This window comes from Gadus morhua, chromosome 3 (assembly GCF_902167405.1).
Source record: "Gadus morhua chromosome 3, gadMor3.0, whole genome shotgun sequence".
In the NCBI taxonomy this organism is placed as follows: domain Eukaryota; kingdom Metazoa; phylum Chordata; class Actinopteri; order Gadiformes; family Gadidae; genus Gadus; species Gadus morhua.
The window spans coordinates 2,161,251-2,179,426 of NC_044050.1; the positions used below are offsets into that span (position 1 = coordinate 2,161,251).

Consider the following 18,176-nt stretch of genomic DNA (forward strand, 5'->3'; position numbering starts at 1 on the left):
GTTGTCTAAGGTGTAATCACAAGGGCATCGGCTACAGGTTCTGTGTGCCTGTGTGTGTGCGTGCGTGCATCCGTGCGGGAGTGCGGCCGTGTGTGACTGCGTGTGTATATGCACCTATAGTCATCATTATGGTAATGCTGTGGTCAACAGTATGCTATTCATTAGGTATATTTTCAGGAAACGTGGAATTAACAATATAGACATTCGCAGTTGAGTAGGAAAATATGTTTCTTGTTGCATACGGCATCCCGCCTGATAATTTGAACACAGTTCAACACATTCTTTATACCTTAACAACCCACAATCTGGGTTGTGGTCAAACTGCCTAGATGCCTAGAAATAAAAAAAGTTTGAAACTATTATTCGTTATTTTTTAATAATCCCAGTAACTGTAAATTCTGCAGTCGGCTTCTCTTCCCGGGGTTCACATATAAACAATAAGACCATAATTTCATTACTTATACAAAACAAATGTAATGAAAATGATAAGGGCGAAGACTAAATACAATAAACGATACAATGTACCGTCAAAAGGATATGATGAACATGGCTCCCTTTATACATTGATTATATATTCATGATGACCCAAAAGAGCAAAACTGTCACTGAATTTTTTCTGAATTAAAGAAGTGTCTTCAGATACTTTATTCACAGAAACTCTTGCCACCACTTTCATGGCTGTGGAAATGGAACCCAACTTAACCCTGTCTGGGCTTCTGAATCAGGTGGAGACCGTTCTTCTTGTGTCTGTCTCCTGGTGGAGTCTTCGCAGTGAAAGGCAAGCATACCATGGTCCCGAAACTTTGGATCTATAGGTGTGGTTGTTATGCACAATGATAGGCCTATCTCACAAAAATCGGAAATGACGTCACACCGGGTAAACATTCTTCCGGCGAAGTCATTTCAGCTGTTGCCGTCAACACAAAAATGCAGCGTTTCTTCGCCACTTCCCTGGTGGGTTTTCCAAAATTACGATTTGAAGATGTGCAGAAGATTGTGGAGTCACCAGCAACACCACAGTCCAGGCTGAGAAAGGGGTACAAGTTCTTTGTGGAGGAGTTCGTACACAATTATCAAGGTAAGTGGTCTAAGCTGTTTTGTTGTTGTTAGTAGGCTACTCAATGGCCTTGCTCATTCATGTTTTGTGATGACAAGCAAACCATATACGATCCACATAAATCGTCAGAAATATTGTCTGTGTGTGAAATGTGTGTAAAATGATCATATTTGTTATGTGTAGACTATAATATTATGAATATAATTAGCCATGGTGGCTATGAAGTCTCCGTGTGTAGCGTTAGCATTTTAGTATTAGGTTAACCAAATATAGGTTCAGCTAGTTATTTGCTGACCCGTTTTTGTCCGATCAGCGACATATTATTAACATTATGTATATGCTCAGTGTCAAATATAGTTGATGGAAAGGTGGTAGTGAGAGGTAGATGCAACCGCTCGATGAGGAGGAATGAGGAGCCCCACATACTACAGGTTTCTGCCGAGTTAGGGCCCGTTGGCCCAAGTCTGTGTTTGTTTTGATAGTCTGTCTGGACTAACAACTGCCGTTGCAGTTTTCCTCTTCTGAAGTTCAGATCATTTTCATTGTTCTTCAGTACAGTAGCGTGCTTAAGAATTGGCCCACCTAGCTTGCTGCAATGTTGTGGCTGTACAGACTAGGGATGTTAAACGACTCGTTTTCTGTGAGTCGACGTGTAGGAGGCATAAATCGAAAAATCGATCGATTTCTTCTCTTTTTTTTTGGCCCGCGGCTGCAGCAGTTGCAGAGCTCAAAGGATCTGCGCATTCCTTTAAGACAGCGGCCCAGTTGGCCCACCCGTCCTATTTGCAAACCAATAATGCATTTTTTTTATGAAGTTAAGTTGATATAAAAATGATGATAAACAAAATATCAAAGAGCAGGATTGTGAACCTGTAAATTCCCAATAGGCAAAATGTGTCGGCGTTGTTTTAATTAGGAACGGCAGTTGATGATGCGCGCCTCCTCTTTGCAACGAAATGGTTTAAGTCGGACATAAAACCATTTAATTTAACAGAGGCTACACCCACTAAAACAGATATTTTCGTTTTTAAATAAATATTTGTAAACGAAAATTCACGTACGACTCAGTCGTCAAAGCTGTCCAGGCATCAGTGGTGATAGCAACTTTGTCAGCTGAGGACAGGATCTCGCAGAGGGAGGCTGCTGCTTCGCGGTACATTTTCTCCAGCCTCACAGTCATCGTTTGGCGACATGGCACTGTGTAGGTTGGCTCGAGAAATGAAATCAGATTGCGTAACCCAGTCCCCTCTACTACGCTCATGGGCAGCATATCTCCGGCTATCATCTTAGCTAGCAACCCGCTGATTCTTTCAGCCCGGCGGCTATCACAGGATCTCACCGTAAAGTTTGCGATGCTGCCTTGCTGGCTGGAAGGCTTGGGATGCCTCCTGCCAGGTGATTCAACATCACGGTTGTGGACGAATGGTACGCAAAATGAGGCATAATTTACACTGAACTGTTCTGTCATCAATCTTCATGAAACTATCCCACACCGGACTTTTAAGTGAAGATGCCATTGTCATGAAAGGACAAAGGAAGAGATCGCTCTTGGGAGACGTAGCGGTGTAGCAGAACAGAAGTGACCGTTAGAAAAACAACACAGCTACGTCTCCCATTTGAAAAAAAAGAGAAGGATTTATTGTATTTTGATAATTTGTAATTGGTTATTTTGCAGAAATGGGTAAAAAAGTAAAAAAAAAGACGATTAATCGATTTCTATTTTTAGAGTCGTTTAGAGCACGAGTCGAGAATCGACCGTTGAGTCGACACATTCTTCACATCCCTAGTACAGACCTATGTATTTTTCTTCCTCTTTATTAAGGCACAAGCCGTAAATAAAGGAAATTTGTTCAGTGCATTAAAAGGACAAACATCTAGGCTAGTTCATGTTATAACATTGCTAAAACAACAGATGTAATGGTGGCCCAAGAGTTTTGCACACCGTACATGGCTTTTCTGCGGTTGCAGACTCCTTGCCAGTTTCCAAAAAGACCTTATATCAAGGTCCTACCTACTAAGTTCAGTAACTCAATTCTTATGGTGTTCACAGATCACCCTGGAGGCTGTTTTGATTGATTGATTCATTCTTTTAATGACCACACAGCCAGGCTGGTGGAATTTGTTGTCAGCTTGGTACAGGTTCCAACTTACAAAACATATAACACAGATATACATACAGAAATACACACTACACAATACATAAGGGCCATGCTTAATCCTTAACGTTCCGAGTTCAGAAAGTTTATTGCAGTTGGGATGAAACTGTTTTTTAACCGGGTTGTTCTGGAGGCAATTGTCCAGTAACGCCTCCCAGAGGGCAGTAGCTGGAAGGCATAGTGTGCAGGGTGAGTGGGGTCAGAGATGATTTTCCGTGCTCTGCGTAGTTTCCGTTTGTGGTAGAGTGAATCAAGGGATGGAAGGGGTGTGCCAATCATTTTGGATGCTCTATTTATGATGCGTTGAAGTTTCTTCCGGGAGAGTGAGTCTAGACTGCCGAACCAGACTGTGATGGAGAAGGTGAGGATGCTTTCTACGATGGCTGTGGAAGGAGAACAGAAGATGGGACCTTACCCTGAACTTCTTGAGCTGACGGAGATGGAAAAGTCTTTGCTGGGCTTTTTTGTAGATGTGGTCTGCGTTTATTTTCCATTTGAGGTTATTGCTGATGTGGGTTCCAAGGAGTTTGAATGTGTCAGTGATGGAGATGGATTCACCTTTAATGAGCACAGGAGTTTTGGGGGATGGTTGGCGTCTTGGGTCGATGATGAGTTCGGTTGTTTTTGATGAGTTGAGTATGAGATCATGGTCTGTACACCAGGTCACTGCTTGGTTGATCTGTGCACGGTATTCTGTTTCTTGGTTGTTGGTGATGAGTCCTATGATGGTTGAGTCGTCCGCGTACTTGTACAGGTTGACAGAGCTGTGGTGGGATGTGAGCTTGTTTGTGTAAAGGGAGAATAGCCAGGGTGAGAGAACACAGCCTTGGGGTGTGCCTGTACTGAGGAAGAGAGGGGAGGATGTGGTATTTTTGATCTTCACCTTTTGTTGCCTGTCCCAGAGAAAGCTTTGAATCCAGTGACAGATGCATGGGTCGATGTTCATGTCCAGTAATGTATTGAATAGTTTGGCCGGGTTTATTGTGTTGAATGCAGAGCTGAAATCCATGAACAGGATGCGGGCATATATGTTGGCGGACTCCAGGTGGTTCAGAATGTGATGAGTTGCTAAGATGACGGTGTCTTCAACTGACCTGTTGGCTCTGTATGCAAATTGATATGGGTCAATGAGGGGGGTGGTGACAGATTTCATGTGATTCAGTATGATGCGCTCAAATTATTTCATAACTGCTGATGTCAAGGCAATGGGTCTGTAGTCATTGAGGCAGGAGATGGTCTTGGTTTTGGGAACTGGGATGATAATGGATTCTTTGAAGCAGTTGGGTACTGAGCTTTGGCAGAGGGAGGAGTTGAAGATGTTGGTAAAAACCCCGGCCAGCTCCGCAGCACAGTGGTGGAGAACGGAGGGGCTAATGTTATCTGGGCCGGGGGCTTTATTCCTCTTAAGTCCCTTGAAGGTGCTCCTTACCTCCTCCTCGTAGATGGTGAAAGGGGGGGGGGGAGGGGGTCTGGGAGAGATGGTGGTGGAACCGGTGCCTGCTCAAACCTCCCATAGAAAGTGTTAAGTGAATCAGGAAGCTGATTGTCGCTGTCAGGTGTGGGGGTGGGTTTCTTTTTGTAGTTTGTCATGTTTTGTAATTTTTTCCAGATAGAGCGGGTGTCACTATTAGAGATTTGTTCTTCTAATTTAGTGGCATAGTTGGATTTGGCTCTTCTTATTGCAGATCTCAGTTTGTATTTGGCAGCCATATATTGTTCTTTATTTCCTGTCAAATGTACTGTATTTTTCTCCTTTCTTATTATCTTAATGTCCTGGTTAAACCACGGTTTATTATTATTGTAGTGTTTGACTTTTTTGAGTGGAATGCACAGGTCAACGCAGTAATTGACGTATGACGTCACTGCTTCGGTGACGTCGTTCAGGTCACCTGCGGCATGGAAAATATCCCAGTCCGTGCACGCGAAACAACCCCGAAGTTGTTCAATGGCTTCGGGGGACCAGCACCGGAGAAAGGTTGTTGGTGTTTTGGAGGATTTAACTTTTTGCCTGTATTTTGGAATTAGCAGCAGCATTGCGTGGTCGGACCTGCCCAGCGGAGCCCTAGGGAAAGCATGGTAAGCCTCTCTGATGGAGGTGTAGCAGTGGTCAAGCGTGTTGGTCCCTCTGCTGGGGCAATTTACCTGCTGATGGTAGCCGGGGAGCTCAGATGATAGGTTGGTCTGGTTAAAGTCCCCGAGGACGATGACTGCTGGGTCCGGGTGTGAATTTTCCACTGAGGAGACGTAGTTGGCTAACTCGGCTATGGTGGTGTTAGCGTTAGCCTCAGGTGGAATGTAAACACAGATCATAATAATTGATACGAACTCCCGTGGGAGGAATGATGGTCTGCATTTGACAGTGAGGTATTCCAGGTGAGGGGAACATACATGTGTGAGTTCAGTAGAATTTGTGCACCAGCGTTCATTTATCATGATGCAAACACCAACGCCTTTTGCCTTGCCTGATAGTTTGGAAGATCTATCGGAACGATGTAATGTGAAACCTGGAAGAGTTACCGCTTGGTCTGGTACTGATTGTTCCAGCCAGGTCTCTGTCAGGCAGATGGCAGAGCAGTCACTGTAGTCTTTGTCGGTTTGGATCATAAGTTGTAATTCGTCCATTTTGTGCCGGAGGGATCTTACGTTTGACAGCAGAAGGGCTGGGAGCGGTGGCCGGTAAGGGCGTCTCCTGAACCTGGCAAAGGTGCCGGAGCGGCGGCTCTTTTGGGCCGGCTGCCATGGTGTTGAGTGGCTTGCGCTGTAGATGTTTAATTCCAGTAATTTCTTCTCCAGCAAGGATGTAGATGGGCCCAGATCACTGTGAGAGGTGGATCTGAGGTTTAGAAGCTCCGATCGGGTGTACTGGATTATGCACGACACTTTACAAACAAATAACGCAGACGCTAAAATGACAGACAGGAACACTGCTTGTACTGTGGCAAGCCTCACGGCCGCCATCTTCCTATGCCTCAACTCCTCTCAAGAGAGAGAGAGAGAGAGGACAACTTGGTCTCTCAGAGCACAGCTGTAGCTGTGCTGCGGGCAAATGCTTCTGTAGCCATGTAACCGCTCTGCTCTTCCAGACAGCGCATTATGTGCAGCTGGGCCTTGACGTGGTTCCACCTTCCCTGATCTGTACCAGTCAACCACAGATGTGGCATCGACCTAGAACACAGGTGTGCTGTTGTGTCCTCTGTTCAAATCATACACTTCAGTTTTTGTCTAGAGTATATGAGCATTTCCTCTATGACTAAATTTTTGTTGTTCGTTTCAGGGAATCCATCCAGAGGCTGTGAGTGACCTTGTGGTGAAAAAACCCAAGTCGGTTGGGAAGAGTCAAGTCCACACTCTACAGAGCGTATGCTGGTAAGACATTTGTTTTGCAATTTGCACTCTGTTAAACTTGCTCATTATGACAAGATGCATATTAGAATATATCTGTTATCACTACAATATAAAAAAAAACAGTCCCATTTTTATTTGACGTTTCCTCTAGGGCCCCTACCAGAACAACACATCTTGGCGTCTGGAGCAAAGCTGAGTGAGATTCCCCCTCGCCCCCTGTGATGTCCCACATCCTAGAGGGAATATCCAGCTTGGAGTTAGTACCATCTCAGCTGTGCTGACCTGGAAGTTGTCAGCAATGACCTGTTCTTTAAGGCCAGTTGCTACTCTACAACAGTAGATGAAAAACTCATCAATGACTGGAATCTTCCTTGAAGGGCTTGGTGTTGGAATCGCCTCTTGTCCAATCCTATGTGCTTTGCTCCATTAAACAATATATTGTGTTGAGGGGCAAACAGACTCCCAAAACACTTGAAACACTTCTTGAGATGGAAACCGAGTGTAATATTTCATGGTCTGATCAGACACACGAAATCTGTTGAGGACAGTTTGTGGCCCCATGGATATTTCTTGCAGCTTTGCCTCCAGCTCAGCAATATACTCCAGGACATCATCCAGTGCACCTACAAAAAAAGAAGACAAATCAGTCTTCATTACCATTCATTAGTATTCACTAAGGTTATTTTGCCAGGTTATTTTTATTGTATTGTTATTCTGTATACTTAACAGTTTATTTATATTTATTATTATTTATTTATTTGTACTGTTTTTTGTTTTTCTTTTTTTATACATTAACAATAGGTTAAATGTTGAGTGTTGTACATTGAGGGCAAAAACCAAAGTCAAATTCCTCGTTTCTTCGCAAACCTGGCCAATAAAGCTGAATCTGAATCTGATTTAATATGCAACCCCAGTTTAACAGTACATCTGATGTTGATTGAATGTTTTAACGTTAACCATGCCATGTTTGGCAAAAGTATACAATAGCCCAACAAGTGTTGAACACAAATAACAGACATAACAGCTAGTTAGCACACATCTACTTACCGGCAGGGGGGCGTGTCGCGTAGTCATGTTCACTGGTACCTCTCCGGTCCATTTGTGTTTTGTCCTCTCCTTCAGCTTTTCGAGCTGACACCCGTTTATACACAGGTGTTTTCTTTGGGGCTGTGGTGTAGCTGTTCCAGTCAAAACGACTGGGAACAGCTCCAGTATTCAGCGTAGCACTCCCGTCGTTATAATCAGCCGCTGAGAATTGCCGACTACAGACCAGTGTACTGCCCTTCTGAATTACGAAATTAACTCTGTCTGATCGCCCTGACCCACTGCTGTATTGGGTATTAGTTGGGAAGTCGTGGAAAGGTAAATACGGTTGTTTTTGTTTTGAATTGGCACATAGAGGTACACAACAGAAGCTTTGGTTTTTTGACTGCGCCATTGTCAAATATCATGGACTACTCGACCGGAAGTCCCTTTACCCGGTGAATGCAAAATCGAACGCCGAACCAGGAAGTTGTGAGATAGGCCTATTGGAACGCAAACTCCTTATACCAGCTCCAGATGACCCTTAATCTGATCATCTTCTGGATATTCTACAGGTCTTCTCGGGCCGTAGTGGTAGGCCTCCTGCCTGACCTTCAGGACAGGACCCAATAGCTGAACAAGGAGGTTTTCAGAACAGTCCAGACCTTCACCGCATGTGAACGTGTTGTAAGTCCGATCCGGGGTCATTTAGATTTACAACCATTCAGGACATTTTCAAACCAGGTTTCTTTGGTTTCAGAGCATGGTTTTAGCAGCTGTCAATTCTGAGAAGCCTTTAGTTCTCTGCATTCTTAGTTCTAAAATGCCTGGATAAATCCTCCAGCAGACTCATTTGCACGCAAATACTTCCATTACTTTATACAATGAATTTAATCTAGCATGTAGAGCTGGATTCCCCCGCTGACTTGGTTATCTACATGCCGTGTGCCAGAGCAGTTCTCTGGCCGTCGCAGCACACTGAACAAGTACAATGTCTGATCAGGTACCAGATATGGCTGGGGGACAAGACGGTTTCAATTGAAAGCAATTTAGGGCTTGATTTGAAAATGGGCTGGGTTAAAACAGTGTTATTTTTGGGGCCTTGAGGAACAGCCTTCCTGAGCAGAGTACAGACCACCAGCTGGGAGGCTCTCTGGGCTGATTGTTTCCTCTACGTCTCTCTCCTATTAGCCCCAGTCATCTGAATTATTGATGTATCGTTTTCAGGGCTGTTGGTTTTTTCTCTCCTCCCAAGTGACAGATGGCTTGTGTTGTTAAGTAATTTCTCTTCTCTCTCTCCTCCCTCATCCCCCCTTTCTCCTCCCTCTCCCCCCTCTGTCCTTCTTTGACATTGTGGTAACAAATGTATCGCAGGATAAAAGGAAGTGTTAACTCTTCTTCCTGCGTTGTGTTTACAGGCCATCTCCATAGGCTTGACTGTGAAGTGTTGTCACGCATCGCAGTGCAATCCATTTTGACCCCTCATATTGTGACGTTGACCCGGCTCTCCGTGGCTCGTCTGGTATTTCCACCAGGAGCCTCTTTGGTTGAATACAGCCGTAATGGTTTTGTCATTGAGGGTATCCTGAATTTCACTCCTTTTGTTTGCCTCGAAGACTTCTTTCTCGTCAATACTCAGCAGCATTGTCGATATCTGTTTGTCATTCTTCTGAATTGACTGGAGCTGGTACTCTAGTGAGCAACCGGTTCCTTCCAGCCTCAGATGCACAGTCCTTACTGCACAGCATTCAAATGTGGATTCGAAATGTGAATGTCAACCATACAAATGTAGCTTTGAAGCAGCACTGCTTTCTTTCTTACAGCACTCTGACTCTCAGACTTTGCAGAAGTTGCATTGTACGACCCTTTGTATTATCAACTGCATTTTCTAAAAGCAACAATAGTCTCATCCCAGGGCTATAGTCACATCCCAGGGCTATAGTCTCATCCCAGGGCTATAGTCTCATCCCAGGGCTATAGTCTCATCCCAGGGCTATAGTATCATCACAGGGCAATAGTCTTATCCCAGGGCAATAGTCTCATCATCACAGGGCTATATTCTCACCAGAAGGCTGTAGTCTCATCAGAGGGCTATACTATCATCCTCACAGGGCTATAGTCTCATCAGAGGGCTATACTATCACCATCACAGGGCTATAGTTTCATCACAGGGCTTTAGTCTCATCATAGGGCTATACTCTCATCATCACAGGGCTATAGTCTCATCACAGGGCTTTAGTCTCATTAGAGGGCTATACTCATCATCACAGGGCTATAGTCTCTATCACATGGCTATAGTCTCATCACAGGGTTATAGTCTCATCAGAGGGCTATACTCTCATCATCACAGGGCTATAGTCTCATCACAGGGCTATTAGTCTCATTAGAGGGCTCTAGGCTCATCAGAGGGCTATACTCATCACAGGGCTATACTCTCATCATCCCAGTGCTATAGTCTCATCATCACAGGGCTATAGTCTCATCCCAGGGCCCTGTGATCAAGGTCCCCCCCCCCTGTATGAATGATCGCTTTGTCCTTGCACTGCGAGTCATGTAAAGTTATTTCATTAGTAACACGCTATTTTTCCATTCATACTTAGTTTATGTAAATCATTAATCTTTTCATGCGTTCAGAACCCTTGTCTATGCATAACATATCAAGTGGGGCAAGGCACAGGGCAGCAGCACTGAAGGTTGCTCTACAGGCTGAATGTTTGAACACAACAACATCAAAAAGCAGATAGGCCTACCTAGGATCCCGTATGTAGAAGTCTTAGTAATACACCGGGCAGAGCAACATCAACTACGCTGGACTTAAGTCTGACTTAATGTTTTATAATATATGTTTTACAGTATATGTTTTATTAAATTCGTTAGCTTTGCCAACGAATTTAGTCATCGATTCGTTGAGTCGCGCGATTAATACGCAAAGTCACTCGTAGGCGCGGAACTGGTAACTGACGCCGGCAGGTCCATGCTTCATGCGTGCCCACAGCGACCCTACGAGCGCTATAGTATGAGCGACGACTGCTTTTATTTCTGCGGTAACGGTTCGACCAAATTCTGTCGAACTGTTTGTGGGAGCACTACACAATGCATAGAGCTAAAAAGTGTGTTTGTTGCAATCATTGCAAAAGCGAAAATGGCGTGGCACGGAAGCGCAAAGGTAATGATACAACATTTGAAAAGAATACATGTCGGAGTCATCCGTGACAAGGAAGGGGGCTGACAGCAGGGTAAGTCAATACAAAATCTCACATTTATTCCGTTTTCAAGTAAGAACATGCAACATAAGTCTCTCCTCTCTCTTGTTTGGTGTGTTAATGTATTCGTTATCCAGCTTTACAAGCATGAAACGCTTATTATACTAACGTAAGCATTAGCTGGTGTGTGTGTGTGTGTGTGTGTGTGTGTGTGTGTGTGTGTGTGTGTGTGTGTGTGTGTGTGTGTGTGTGTGTGTGTGTGTGTGTGTGTCCGCGTGCGTGCCCGCCCGCCCGCCCGCGACATACTATACTATATCTAGTATAGTATGTCGATACCATACTAGATATAGCACTATATTATATCTAGTATAGTGCTATTTTACATGCTAACATTAACTTTGTCACTGCAGAAAAAACAACCAACTATGAGTGGCTTCCTGATTGGAAGATCATCATGTACACCACAGCAAGCATCTGTCTTGACAGATAGCATCCTTAACATGCTTGTCACTGACATGAGGCCTCTGTCAATGGTCGAAGATGACAGCTTCAAGACAATGACTCACACCTTGAATCCTGGTTATGGAAAGAAAATTTGAACAGACATTCAATGAAGTGAAGACTGCTTTAAACAACGGCCACAACAGCAAACTTGCTCTCACCGCTGAGGTTTGGACAAGTTAAGTCATTGAGGCCTACTTTGTTGTTACTTGCCACTACATCAAAGACGATTGGGACATGAAGTCAATCTGCCTTACTACCATGCTACTGCAGGACAGACATACTGGATCCCTCATCGCAGAATGGTTGGAAGAAGTTGTAGCCAGGTTTTGATTGCCATAGTCCATGATAATGGTGCTGTCACACCAAAATTGTACCGAGGGCGAAAATTGTACCTCCTACATAATCCGAAAACATTACGTCATTGTTCGACGTGATTGTCCACTGCCAGGCAGATTTCAAAAAACATTTGCGCTCATGTTGCCAAAGGCGAAATAACATAATACAGATAACACTTGTTTTTACTTTATATTTGTATTGTATTGAATCTATCTAGTAAACTGAGTGTTTAAAGTGTATCATAATCTAGCTAGCTTGTGTTAATACACTCAGTTTACTAGCTAAATGCGATTAAACAATTAAATACAATACAAATATAAGTTAGCAACGCTAATAAATGTCATTTGTAAAATAAGTGTTATCTGCTTAATGTTATTTCGTCTTGTGACGCTCAATGAATGAGCGCGAATGTTGGCAAATGTTCATGAACCTTCCTACGTCATCGTTCGACGTGATTGTCCGTTGCCAGGCAACGTTCAACTAGATCGTCCGTTGCCAGGCGACGTTCGACGCAATCGTCCTTTGCCAGGCAGGTTTGGAATTTTGAACGCGGATTCCGTAAGCGGTGAAATTTTTGCCCCTGGTACAATTTTGGTGTGACAGTGCCAATGTTGTGGCTGCGGCACGCATCCTGGAGGAGAAGAATAGGTGGTCATAGGAGAAGAGTACGTTGCAGTTGTCATACCTTGAAACTTGTGATCGATGCTGCAATCAAAGCATTGAAAAGGCTGTTGAGGCTGCAAGATGTCTCGTGGAACATTTAAAGAAAAAGTGAGCTAGCCAGCGGTAAGGTACGAGCAAAACCACAACAAATGGTCACACCTGAGCACAGCCTTGTTCAAGATGTAAGCACAAGGCGGAACAGCACCTTTTATATGGTCAGTCAACTGATTGAGCAAAGATGGCCTGTAACAGCAACACTGTCTTACATCTCTGTCACACAGAAAGGAAAAAGGTACCATGATTTGAAACCAGAACAGTGAAAGAAGAACATTAGAAGAACATTTAAAAGCCCTCAAGGCTTTTGAATGTGCCACTGTGTTCATGTGTGCAGAGAAATACACAACAATATCTGCAATACCTCCACTTGTGAAGGGGCTATCCAAGTCCACCGAGAATGTTGCCTACGAGTCGGGGCCGTTGCAGGCTTTTCAACTCACTGCTCGTCACTTCCACCAATACAGCTTCTGCATCAACACCTCTTGCCACTCTACTTGATTCACTCCTTGGTTCCAGCAGTGAAGAAGGGGATGGATCAAGTGGAGATGATGATGATGTCAACACCAAAGTAGGAAAATAAGTCCTCAGAAACTTGCTAAGGAAGAAAACCCATTGCAGTGGTGGAAGAATAACAAGGACAAATATCCGATATTGGCCAAGCTAGCCAAGTCCTACTTATGCATCCCTGGCACCTCGACACCATCAGAGCGGCTGTTCTCTGCCGCAGGCAACGTAGCTTCCAAGAAGAGAGCAAGCCTTAGCCAGGAGCATGTAGACATGCTTACATTTTTGCATTGCAATGCAAAGTTCCTGACTAAAACGGTTAAGAGAAACAGTGAGTTTGTGTGTGTGTGTGTGTTAGAGCACCAAGCAAGAAGGCGTTAATGTCAAATGTTAATGTTGAAACAAATACAGTGCGGACAGATTGGTAACTTGCATTTTCCTTTATTTTTTATCATTTATTTTATCATTTATTTATTGTTCTAACAGATCAGGCACTTCACTGAAAACTGAAAACGTAATTTTGTGCACTTTATAAAAGAAAGGAGCCTTTTAATTTTTGTATATACTGTATATACATTTACATATAAAAATGTATATCATACATTATATGTTTTTTTAGTTTTTTTCCAGTGTTTGATATTTTTTAGTATTAATATGACTTTTCATAGCTCAGGGACGTTGGAGCAATAACCTGTTTTTAAACTTCAGTCTGCACTGTGAAAGTAATGTTTTGTTTTTGAATAAAGATGCGGCACTTACAAATGTTTCTCTTTTTTATCCGATTCATCGATTAATCGAAAAAATTATCTACCAATTAATCGATTAATAAAATAATTGTTAGATGTAGCCCTAGATTCCTGTATTCTTTCACATCGTAATATATCTAGAAGAACAAAAGCATTGCAACGTCATGCCTTTGTGTTTATACACCCACTGACCTTGTTATGGTTCTAGACACACAGACAGCCAGTACCTCTGCACAGGCCCTCCTCATTCATCTGGTCTCCCTGGCTTTGGGAGGGGCAATATGGGTGTGTTACAAGGACTAGTAGTTTCCTTTAGAATACCTTGAGATAAAAGAGAAGTTATTACTGGCTGAATCCCATCTAATGCTTCGGGGGACAAATGATACTTTCGAATACAAGGCAAAGTAGCATCTGACTTTAATGTAACTTTAAGAGGTGGTGAAGAGGTTACAAATCCTGCATGATTTTTATGCATGGCCCATAGTTTAGATGGTACCTGGGATAAACTCTGGGGTGGACTGTTATCAGGAGACGGTGCTGGAGAGTGTTTTTCGAATGTACAACTCGAATTCGCAAACAACAGGGTTTTCAAATCTAGTCTCCAACCGTCAGACTGTAGTGTGTGCAGTATACCTGTAGAGGTCGCTGATGAACTAATGGGTTTTGTGTTGTGTAGGGTTTTAATCATGTTTTCTAATTATTGGGGTGTATGTGTTGGTGAAATAGCTAGTATGATGTGTGGTACTGTTGTATCATCGTGAAGGAGAGAAAATTGGTATTTTGTGAGAGACACAACTGCAGCACAACCGGCCTAACCAATTTATTTATTTGTTTGTTTATTTGACAGGGACAGTGCATATTAATAGACATTTCTGTAAATATGCCAGATTTAGCCAGAAGGTTAGTTTCCATCTGCAGTCCTTGGCCAGATGTAACAATAGGCTCCCTAAAAAGCAAATAAGCAAATAACAGAAGGTTAAAAAAGAACATAGAAAAGCAACAGATAAAACATTAATTATAACCACATACAAGTATTCAGTAGGCATTAAAATACATGAAGCATGCAGGACAAACAAGAGTCAGCATCAAACAAACACAAATTGAAAAGGTAGACTAGGACTTATAGAAGACATCTATATGTGTTAGACATCGAGGCAATAGCCCACCAAAGCAGACAGTACATGCACAACAAACTAACCAAAAGTCGACATGACAATAGTACATGAAGCAGCACAGGGGAGACATAGAACGAGCTACAAAAAGCATACAAACAAGCAAGCATACAAAGTAAGTTGCAGGACAAATTCACAGACACGCTGACACAAGGAGGCAAGAGCAGGCGGGTCAAGTTTAGTGCTGGCAGATCATATTATCAATCAGCCACTGTTTCAGATTAGAACTAAATGACCGATATGTGTTTAGGTCTCTGATACATGTTGGGATGTTATTCCATTCAGGTGAGGCTGCAACAGAGAAGGCTGACTGACTGAAGGTACTTTTCCTAAATGGAATAATGCAGTCCCCTCTCATGACTCCTCTTGTGATCCGATGTTGGTTTGTTCTTATAGTTACAAATTCTCTAAGTGGAGGAGGGGCCATGCCATGTATGATTTTGTAAAAGAGACATGCATTTTTGTGCTTAATCATGTTTTCCCAGCTCACTAGATTGTGTTTTCTTAAAATTGCACAGTGATGGAATTGCCTTGGTTTTTTGTCCAGAAATTTCAGTGTTTGTTTATACAAAGACTGTAGTGGTTTTAGTGTTGTGTGATTAGCCTGAGACCAGCTCGTCAGACAGTAGCTAATGTGAGAGAATATCATTGAATGCATGTACATCATGGCTGCCTGGGTGGACATAGAGTTTCGTATAAATTTGAAATTGGCAAGATTGAATTTGATCCTTTTGCAGACAGTTTTTACATGTGCCCTGAAATTAAAGTTGGAGTCCAGAATAATGCCAAGGTATTTAAATTCCTTAACAATTTCTAATTTTTCTCCTGACACAAGAACATCTGGGTTTTCACTACAGTCATTTGTTTTGGAGAAAAACATACCAACAGTCTTAGACACATTTAGTTGGAGACAGCACTGATTGAGCCATGCTGTAATTTTCAGCATGGCCTTTGTGAGTTTGGCAGCAACTTCGGTTTTTGTCAATCCATGCACATACAGCACAGTATCATCAGCATACATTTGAATGTGGGCCTCTGGACACACAGACGGCAAGTCGTTGATATACAAACAAAATAAAAGTGGACCCAGTATGGATCCCTGTGGGACACCAGTGGACAAGGAGAGGGTGTCAGATTGCTGGTTATTTATTCGAACAGTTTGAGTTCGGTTAAAAGGTATGATTCAACCCATTGACGTGCCTCAACAGAAAAATTAAAATTGGATAACTTGGATAATAGAACCTTGTGATTCACAGTGTCAAATGCTTTGCGGAGATCAAGAAAGACTGCACCGACAACGCCACGCTTATCCAACAGTGATTTAATTTTCTCAATGAAAAAACAATTAGCTGTCTCGGTTGAGTGGTTGGATCTGAAGCCAAATTGCATTGGATGAAGGGGGAATGAGCTGTTGTTCAGGTGGTGTATGATTTGCTCAGCTACACACTTCTCTGCTACTTTAGACATTATAGGGAGGATGCTGATCGGCCTATAGTTACAGGCGGAATGATGATCACCAGATTTGAAAATTGGCGTGACAATTGCAGATTTCCAAATACTTGGAAACTGCCCTTGGGATATTGAAAGATTAACAATTTTAGTGATGGGATTGGCTAATGATGAACCGATATCTTTAAGCATCGTTGAGTCCATACCAAATGAATCTTTAGCTTTTGAGGGTTTGAGAGATCTAATAATACCTGTGATTTTTATTTCTGAGACAGTGTTTATACTGAAGGCTGGCTCCATTGTGTTTACTGAGGACACATTAACATGATCAGTCGAGAAGCCCTTTGCAATAGTTGCTACAGAATCAACAAAGTATCGATTAAGAGCTACTGCTACTTCAGATGGGTCCTTGGTCAGCTTTCCATTCAAGTCAAGTTCCATTGACCTTCCTGCGCTATGATGTTGTCCCATGAGTTTTTTTAACTGAGTCCATATTACTTTCGGATTACCCCGTGCCTCACTAATTATAGCAATAAAGAAATCAGCCCTAGCTTTCCTCAGACCTGTTATCACTTTATTTCTTAACATGGCAAAGTGATATTTGTCATGATAAAATTTTGTTCTAATGGCCATTTTTAATGCAAGATCACGTTCTTTCATTAGTTTCAAAATGTCTGCATTTATCCAGGGAAGACTGTTCTTTTTATTCCTACTCCTAATGCTACGGGAAAATTCTGCAATTATACTCTGAATTTTACTTGAGAATATTTGACTGCCCTTACTCAGGTTTTTTCCAAATAACAGATCATTCCAGTTAAAACTATGAATAGTGTTTTTAAAAGACTCTTGCATGTTCTTGGGGATTCTAATGCTTTCATGTTCCTTAGTAGAGGAGCTAAATCTCTTTTTTGTTAACTTTCTGACCACAAGAGTTAGATTGTGGTCAGATAGCCCAGTTATCATGTTGTACGTTTTTGAGGTTCTCTCCGGTCTGTTACTGAACACTAAATCAATCTGAGTTCTAGTGGATTGGGTTATTCTTGTTGGACCTTTAATCAGCTGTGAGAGATCTAGCCCATCGGTTATTTGTTTGAGGTTCTTTCTAATTGATCTATCTTCCCAATTGACATTAAAATCTCCCATTATTATCACCTCTTTCTTAAAATGACATTCCTTGAGCATGTTTTGGAATTTTTCATAAAAATCATTATTTGAGGAGGGTGGGCGATACATTACAATAAGAATAAAAGACATTTGTGGTGATAGAGTGATATTCAAGCCAATACATTCCAAATCACAGTTTGACAGCAGTAATTCATTACATTGGATACAATCCTTCAGATAGACCATAACCCCGCCTCCCTTTGATTTCACCCTATCTCTTCTATACATTTGATAGCCTGGTATGTTTAGTGCTGCAGTTGGTGAGTTTTCATGTAGCCAGGTTTCAGATAGACAGAGGAAATCTAAATTTGATTCCATAAGTAGATGCTGGATTTGGTCACTTTTCGATACAATACTTCTTATGTTAAGATGACCACCAAATAAACCCTTAGGTTTAACTTTGGGATCCCATATTATTCTGGAGTGGTTGACAGTTTGAAAGACTTTCCACTTCCTGTGTTTTGTGATTGCCTGATTAATGATTTGTTTCCCATTTACATCCCTTAGCCCTCTGGCCACACGTAGCTTTTTATTTGAGTTAATGTTACACTTTGCTATTGGATTGTTACCTTCGATACCAGGAAGCTGTCGGTCAACATGCGTATCAGACTGCACGGCAGACTGAGTCACCATTGTGTAGACCTTTTGCTGTGGTGGAAGCCCGGCTGGCTGTGGTTGAAGCCCGGCTGGCTGTGGTTGAAGCCCGGCTGGCTGTGGTTGAAGCCTGGCTGGCTGTGGTTGAAGCCTGGCCGGCCGTGGTTGAAGCCCGGTTGGCTGTGGTTGAAGCCCGGCTGGCT

The 18,176-nt window shown here is 42.6% G+C and overlaps 1 protein-coding gene and 1 long non-coding RNA gene across 2 annotated transcripts in view; both read left to right on the top strand.

Annotated features, from left to right (window-relative positions):
• tusc3 (tumor suppressor candidate 3) overlaps nucleotides 1–18,176 on the top strand; it is a 149,711-nt gene that overhangs the window by 13,652 nt on the left and 117,883 nt on the right. The gene's annotated exons all lie outside the window — the stretch shown is intronic.
• LOC115540184 (uncharacterized) lies at nucleotides 2,685–7,454 on the top strand. The gene is made up of 3 exons (XR_003976130.1): nucleotides 2,685–6,389; nucleotides 6,488–6,579; nucleotides 6,710–7,454. It is a non-coding gene; the product is annotated as an uncharacterized LOC115540184 (long non-coding RNA).